At 31.4% G+C, this 8,204-nt stretch overlaps 1 protein-coding gene across 5 annotated transcripts in view; it reads right to left on the minus strand.

The window, feature by feature from the left end:
• LOC103910797 (uncharacterized) overlaps positions 1-8,204 on the minus strand; it is a 1,018,570-nt gene that overhangs the window by 721,753 nt on the left and 288,613 nt on the right. The window lies entirely within an intron of this gene.

Genomic DNA, 8,204 nt, shown 5'->3' on the forward strand with positions numbered 1-8,204 from the left:
GTTACTGCTGTTAACTCCTTCTCTATTTTCCCTTCTGCTTCATGCACTGATGCATATACTTTTCATTTAAGTTGATTTATTAATAAGGCAAAAGATTGTAACAAATAATGTAAATTTAAATTTGAAGTATATCAACGTAAAAAAAATAGATTAAATAAAATAGGGTAGAAAAAAACAAAATCGTAATTATAATGCCATTTTCTTTTATGATTTAATCTATTTATCTTATTAATAAATCATAAATGTACTATAATCCTATTTGCTGTAACAATAGGCTAAACAGGATGCTCATCAATACATATTTTTACAAATAAATTAAAAGGTTAAATTATTTTACAAGTTATTAATTTCTACATCAATATAAAAACCAATACCTTCATTCCTTCTTACCTCGGGGGAGCTTTTTCATATTGCCCACTCACCAGACAACAACAATACAACATTTTTTTGTGATGTGTTTCATAGTTGAGAAAGCATATAGTGTATTTAAAAAACAAAAAACATGGTTTTAAAAACCCAGGCTCATTTACAATCAATATATTAAAATGAATAACGTAAATAAAGTATTCTCTTGCTTTGCTTTGATCTTTTCTCTTACTCGCGTTGCTGCGTGTCCCTGACCTGTGTGAACAATATCGAGAGGTCAGTAAAACTGAACTCATTTCATTATGATTTGAAATCAGTGTAAAGTGCTGTCGATTGACATGTTGTCCTTTTCCCTTTTAAATATGCCAAATTATCATATGTGATCTGCTCAACTGACAAGGGAAAAACGTCAAAAACATACTATGCTTTAAACTGTTCACTGCGGTAGTGCAATGCAAAATGGAAAATTTAGGATTCAATAATGAATTTTAAATAAATATTTAAATAATTTTAGTTTTAGAGTGCAGGTCGATGCACACACATAGGCATAGAGCGCTATGATAATGCTAAATTATCATATATATTTTCTACAACCAACAAGTAGAATAATATGCAAAGATTTGCTATTCAAAAATTTGTTCATAATATAAAAAATACTGATGTCCACATTGGCTCTAGTGCATTAAATAATAATTAATAATAACATTAAGATTTTTTTTTATCACAAAATATAGAAAATGGTATGTTGATATTTATTGAAGGTATAATTTCAATGTTTAAAATTCCAGCATTGTGAAAAACTAGTTACAATTATTGTAAATTTTATTATATCCATTAAAAACAATATGGGGGATTCTATTGCATATATGTTTGACATTAAAAGTAAATGTAAATTATATTAGAATTAAAGCTCTTTAAAACTGCAATTGTTTCCAGTATCTTATTTAGTTTTTATAATTCAGCTTTTGCCAATCATAAATGATTAAATGTTTTAATTTAGGGAATACAAAGATTTTTTATATTGTTTAATGTTTAAACTTACAATATGGATGAATTTAGTAATGTGTAAAAATAACACTAAATCATAGCAAGAAACCTCCTTATGGGTAATTACTAGATTGTAACTGAATTGGCAGTAACAATTTACAATTTTACAATTTCTTTAGCCAAACATTCTACTTGCTATAAATGCTAAGATCACTTGACACTGAAATCAGGATTAAAATATTTTTTTAATTGTCCAATATGTGATTTTTATTATCAGTATTATAGTTTTATGCATATATATTTTTTAAAATAAAAAATAATTATAATTCTATAAATTCTATATATTCTATTTATATTCTAATATCATACAAATAATATAAATAAATAAATAAATAAATAATTAGGCTATTTATTATAAAATGAAATGTAATATTTATTATTTTTTAGAAATGAAAAAAATCATACTTCGATAATAATAATAAGAATATGATAATGATAATAATATAAATAATTATGATTGTTATTATTATTTTTATATTGTTATTGTTATAATTATTATTATTAATAATAATATTTTTAATAATAATAACAATAATAATATTGTTGTTGTTGTTGTATTTGTTATTATTAGGATTTTTTTTAAGTCTATTTTTACAATTTCATACATGTAAACCACTGCAGAAAGTTCTAACCGGCAGGCCCATTTCATATACAGTAATAAATAACTTACTATAAATTAAAAGAATTAACGTATGCTTTTTGTTTTCACAAGCTTTGGAGATGTAACATAAATTCCGCTTTTTAATAAAAGGTCACCTATAGCTTTCGCCATGAGGCTGTGTTCTAAATGACATCAGTGTTTTTAAAGTGTACTGCAAAGGGAGCACAATTGTAAACATGAAGATCGCTAAAACTGAGTTGTAAAAATAGTTTGAAAGCAAATTACACCCAAGAAAGATGATCTTAATGCTTTTTTTATATTCAATAATTCCAACTTTGAATGTTAGAATGTTCTAAATGAATAGACCGTAGGGGGGATAAGTGGCAATAGAACACAGCCGGGAACTCTTCTGCGCGAGTCAGCGTGACGTGCGTGCGCGGGCTCATCATTTGAATTAAATAACGGACACAAGCAACGGGCGGAACGGTAATCAAAGGTAAGTAAGTTACGATATTCGACGTTTCACATGTTTTATTTGTCGTTTTACTTATAATTTATGTTGAATTGAACTTTAGATGTGTAACGTTTTACATTATAATAATTTTTTAATGAACACTTAACCACTTTATACGTTTTTATGTCGCCCTGTAGTGACGAGGTCATTGACAGCAGCTAATGAATAATAGTTGTTTTGGTTATTTATTTGGCGATTTCAGCAAAATTACTTAATTTTATGTCTTCATTGCTTTCTAACCTGTGTAAAAATATAAGATGATCTGTCAAATCGACTTGGAATGAACATAAAATATTGCTCCGGCTATAACGTTAAAGGCTAACTTAACGTTATAAGAATTAAGCACTTCGCAAATAGCATTAACGGTGCTTATTATCGAGCTAACATTTTTTAACATGTAATAATCCTAACAAAGTGAATCGCTGTCGGTTCACGGTTTTGTTGCTCTGTTTGTAAATTTAGTGATGGTCTCCTCGCCAGAGAAGCTCGCAGCATTCAATGGGGAAGCTTTGCTATTTCGTAAGTTGTCTAACGTTACCCTATCGCTAGTCAAGTTAATTCTTTGTGGTTTCATTCTTTTCTGATTTCCTTTGTTCACAAACCATGCTTGTCTGTTTTTTTCTGATTGCTGTGCTATGTTCTGGTGTAAGTTTTTTTTTCCTGTTTATTAAAAATAATTTTGTCTACATCCTTCTCTTTCGATTCACGTTACTGCAGTTTACTCATAAAAGTATCTTTAAAAATGTTTGTAAACGCATTCATTTTTTTTATTATATCATGAAGCTTTTTATAATTTCACAAGGAAATGCAATCCAAACAAGATCATTGGATTTCTCACAAAATACCATGCAACTTAATATGAGGAGTCAAAATTGTGGCTAGTTTATGGTACAGATACTGTGGATTGGACATTTATATTAATGGAATTGTACTTTGTAATAGTAGATACCAGGTGAGATGTCATACTGATTAACATGTTATTTTTCTTATAACTTTTTAATGGCAGTTTCGCTGGAATCTCCAATTGAAAACATCATCGTGTGCGCTTAGACTTCTGTTCCAGTTCTGACTACACCACACTCTGCTTATGTTGATCACTGCCTACTATGTTCTCTGAAGGTATTCATTCATTCATTTATTCATTCAGTCATTTATTCATTTTCTTTTCGGCTTAGTGCCTTTATTAATCTGGGATCACCACAGCGGAATGAACCGCCAACTTATCCAGCACGTTTTTATGCAGCGGATGCCCTTCCAGCCTCAATCCATCTCTGGGAAACATCCACACTCATTCACTACGGACAATTTTAGCCTACCCAATTTACTTGTACCGCATATCTTTGGACAGTGGGGGAAACCGGAGCACCTGGAGGAAACCCACGCAAACTCCACACAGAGACGCCAACTGACCCAGCCAAGGCTCGAACCAACAACCTTCTTGCTGTGAGGCGCCACTGCAGCGCAGAATCTGAAGGTATTACTGTAGTAAAACAACAGCACCATGACGGTAACGCTTTCTTTTACAATCCGCAAAGTAAGTACAGTGAAATAACGGTGTGCTTTTCTGTACATATAGTGTACCTACGCAAACGTTAATTTTATGTATGTATATATATATAATCCAAAGTAATTGTCTTAAAACCATGCACATTTGAATTTTAATGAGAATGAGAATTAGATTTTTACTTGTCCTGCCAACTTTTTCTCTGGCCTACCAAAAAAATATAAAATATAATTTTAAGCCATTAATTAAGATAAGTTTTTAACCACATGTTTAAAATTGTGTATCAAAAGAAGACAAATGTATACTAATTGTCCATATATTAACTTTTTTTATTCAGTAATATAACTTTAACAATTTAGATTTTAATGAAGGTTGAAGGTTCCAGATTACCAGTTAACTATTCATAAATTGGGAGTCTTATTCAATTATACCTGAACCGTATTAGTAAAAAGAGTGTCACTGAACAGTACTTATATTATTTTTTACCTTTACAAATTGTCAGTAGTCAGCACATGCTCTATTAGGGAGATTGTTAGTTGTATAAATCAAAAGCATCATGTTTTTTAGCACTGTGGTATGAGCTTGGTGAAATGATCTTTAATTGGATATTAATAATCTGTTATTGACTTATTAAAGTGAATGCTTGCAAAAAAAAAATTATCAGCAGAACTTTGGGTGTAATCAAGAGATTCTGGTGACTCATAAAATTAAGATGGAGAGCAGGAAATAAAAAATATGAATGTGAGACATAAAGGAAATCTGCATTTTTTTAATTGATACTATAATACAAAGGAGAAATAAGTTTTCTACTGAACTGAAATATATTTTCTGCCATTGACGTAACAACTGTAAGCTACTCGCATGAAAAAACTATAGTAAAAATATGTTTTTGAACCATACTACAGTTTATTGCTAATATATATATATATATATAATTTGTTTTTCACGCTAATAATGTTATCTTTCAGACATCATCATCCTCATAATGATCATCATTGGTATTATTAATATTATGATTAAATTAGGATTTTTTTCATTTCCTAATATATAATAAAAAATACATTTTATAATAAACAGCCTCATTATTCATTTATTCATATGATTATTATATGAATATAGAATACGTGTTAGCTTTTGTAAGTGATTTGATTTAGTATTTCACATTCTCAATATTATTAGTAAAGGAAACATTGGATCTATATGTGGCATTAATATATATGTCAGTTAATATAAAAAGCGAGTGCATGTTTTTGGCAAAACTAATATTTTTAGTATTTTTATTTTAAATGCGTGCTTGTAAAACAATATTATTTGCACAAATAAAGGATGGGGTTCTTCTTTTAAAAAAGTAGTTTCTCCCCGTTTAAAACATATGGGCCTTTTACGCTATAACTAACGTGGTTCAAGAGATGGGTAAGCGACAGAGAATTTTGGGAAACATTCGTCACTACATAGTTCTTTCCCCAAGCAATGCATGATAGTGCAGTGGTGAGTTGATTGAGAAACGCAGCCCTGCTGGTGTGTTATGAATTGCATGTTTGAAATGACTGAGACATTTATTGGCGGTGTAACCATTAAGCTTACATAGGCTGAGCATATTTTTATTAATATTAAAACACATTAATAAAAACTAGCCACCCTTTGATTTTTTTCGTTTCTGTATATTTTTATCAAACAAAAAATGCAATGAATTGTTTATTTTGGTTTTCATTTTATTAGAATAAATATAATTATTAGGCGACACAACTTCTACATTGGCTCTTGCATTTTTACATATCCTACAGAAAGACTTTTTTGGCTCAAAGACATATACCTGTTAATTTAAGCGCTGTATTTTGACAGATTTCGCAAAGGCTTCAGCTATTCTACCTGTCAGCTGGTACCGTTTTGGGACTGTGTGGCGTCTGTATCAAGTGTCTGGATGACAGCGAGAGAGAACGAGATGAGATCAGACCCCAGATTCGATGTGTGGCCTCATGTCAAAGTTACTTAACTGCATTTTAAAAAAAAAATATTGGCTCATCTAAATTAACTTTTCATTCCATTAAAAGCCGAAATATTGCCAGACAGACAAAGCAACTTTCTGTTCAGTGATAACATACGCACACACACAGAATACACTCTTGTCGGCCTATTCATTATTGATTTTTTTTTTACATTAAACGCATAATAAACAAGTGCAAAAAAGAAGAGCTGAACTTCGGAAAAAGTAATCACTGTGGATGCCGCAATGGTTGCTTTGTTTCTCTGTAGTTGGCTAGGCTTATTAATGACGCTGCATTGCTTAATCACTCGTTTTAATAATAAATAAGATTATTTATTATTTAAAATTGTAAGATGATGGTCGCGTGATTTTTAAAATGAGAGTATGCTTTGCGGATTTATGGCTATTGATCTTATCTACCGGCGACCCACCCAGAGTTAAACATCAAGTAGGTGTGTTAAAGGTGCATGTATAAATTAGTTGTGTTGCCCCCAGATGCTACAAATAAATCATATGAATAAATAAACACTAGGCGATTTATTATAAAATGAAATTAAATATTTATAATATATTAGGACATTTAAAAATAATAATTTAATAATAATAATAATAATAATAATAATAATAATAATAATAATGATCATGATGATAATAACTATTATTTTTATTTTTGTGTATTAGAAATTAAATTTTTTAAATAATACTATTAATGATGATGATGGAGATTCTTGTTGTTGTTGTTGTTGTTATTATTATTATTATTATTACTATTATTATTAATAATAATAATAATAAGTAGGGTATTGTTTATTTATTTTTAGAAAAGTCTACTTTTACAATTTGACACTTGTAAACCAGAGCAGAAAGTTCTAACCGGCAGGCCCATACAGATATTTAATAAATAACCTGTATAAATCAAAAGAATTCACGTATGCTTTTTGTTTTCACAAGCTTTGGAGATGTAACATAAATTCCGCTTTTAAATAATAGGTCACCTATAGCTTTAACTTAAGGCTGTGTTCAAAATGACATCAGTGTTTTTAAAGTGCACTGCAAAGGGAGCACAACTGTAAATATGAAGATCGCTAAAACTAAACTGTAAAAATAGGTAAAAAGCAAATTACACCTAAGAGAGATGATCTTAATGCTTTTTTTATTTTTAATCATTCAATGTTTAAATGTTATTGTTCTAAATGAATAGGGCATAGGGGGATAAGTAAAAACTTAAAATTCTTTCTGTCATTAATTACAAACTCTCCCGTCGTTCCAACCTTTAGAACACACATTTAAATATTTTAAAATATGGGATTGCTGGTCACTAGCATACCAGCGCCAACATCCCAGCAGCATCTCATACTGGTGACCAGCATCCCAGCACCAGCATAGCACCCAAATCCCAGCAAGACCAGCATATGTTGTGTTTTGGTGCTGGTGACCAGCATGGGATGCTGGTGACCAGCATGGGATTGCTGGTCACTAGCATACCAGCGCCAGCATCCCAGCAGCATCTCATGCTGGTCACCAGCATCACAGCACCAGCATCCCATGCTGGTCACCAGCATAACAGCACCAGCATCCCATGCTAGTTATCAGCATACCAGTGTAACCCCTCTTAGTTCGTATATGTTTTTTTATAATGATCACGCGGAAGCAGTTTACCTGAACAAGTTCACTTTATAGTGTTCTCCAAAAGAAAACAGGGCTCCACACAGACAATAAGTGTACCAGGGCTGGTCACTCTCAAAAATCACTCTCAACAGCTTTTGAACAACAAGTGAACTGATAAAATGGCCGGCTGACTCCACCCATTATACCCCCTTTCTCACCTGTAGGTGTCTGTTTTTCCCCATGATGTATTACACAGTTTAATAGTGAACATAGGATTTTGATTTAATTAGAACAGATATTTTTAACAAAAACAAGCATTTTGACACCATTCATACTTAATTCACAGTTTCATTTTTTCCCCCGTTACACCAGCACCAGCATCCCATGCTGGTCACCAGCATACCAGCACCAAAACACAACATATGCTGGTCTTGCTGGTGACCAGCAATGCTGGTCTATGCTGGTTTTTTCAGCAGGGTTATGTCTAACATCTGTAAGCAATGAGGTTGGCCAAATCCTCATCAGTGTCCTGACCGCTCAGGAGGGTCCTGCTCTTGACATCATGGCTGCCGATCTCATC

Source organism: Danio rerio, chromosome 4 (genome assembly GCF_049306965.1).
Source record: "Danio rerio strain Tuebingen ecotype United States chromosome 4, GRCz12tu, whole genome shotgun sequence".
Taxonomy (NCBI): domain Eukaryota; kingdom Metazoa; phylum Chordata; class Actinopteri; order Cypriniformes; family Danionidae; genus Danio; species Danio rerio.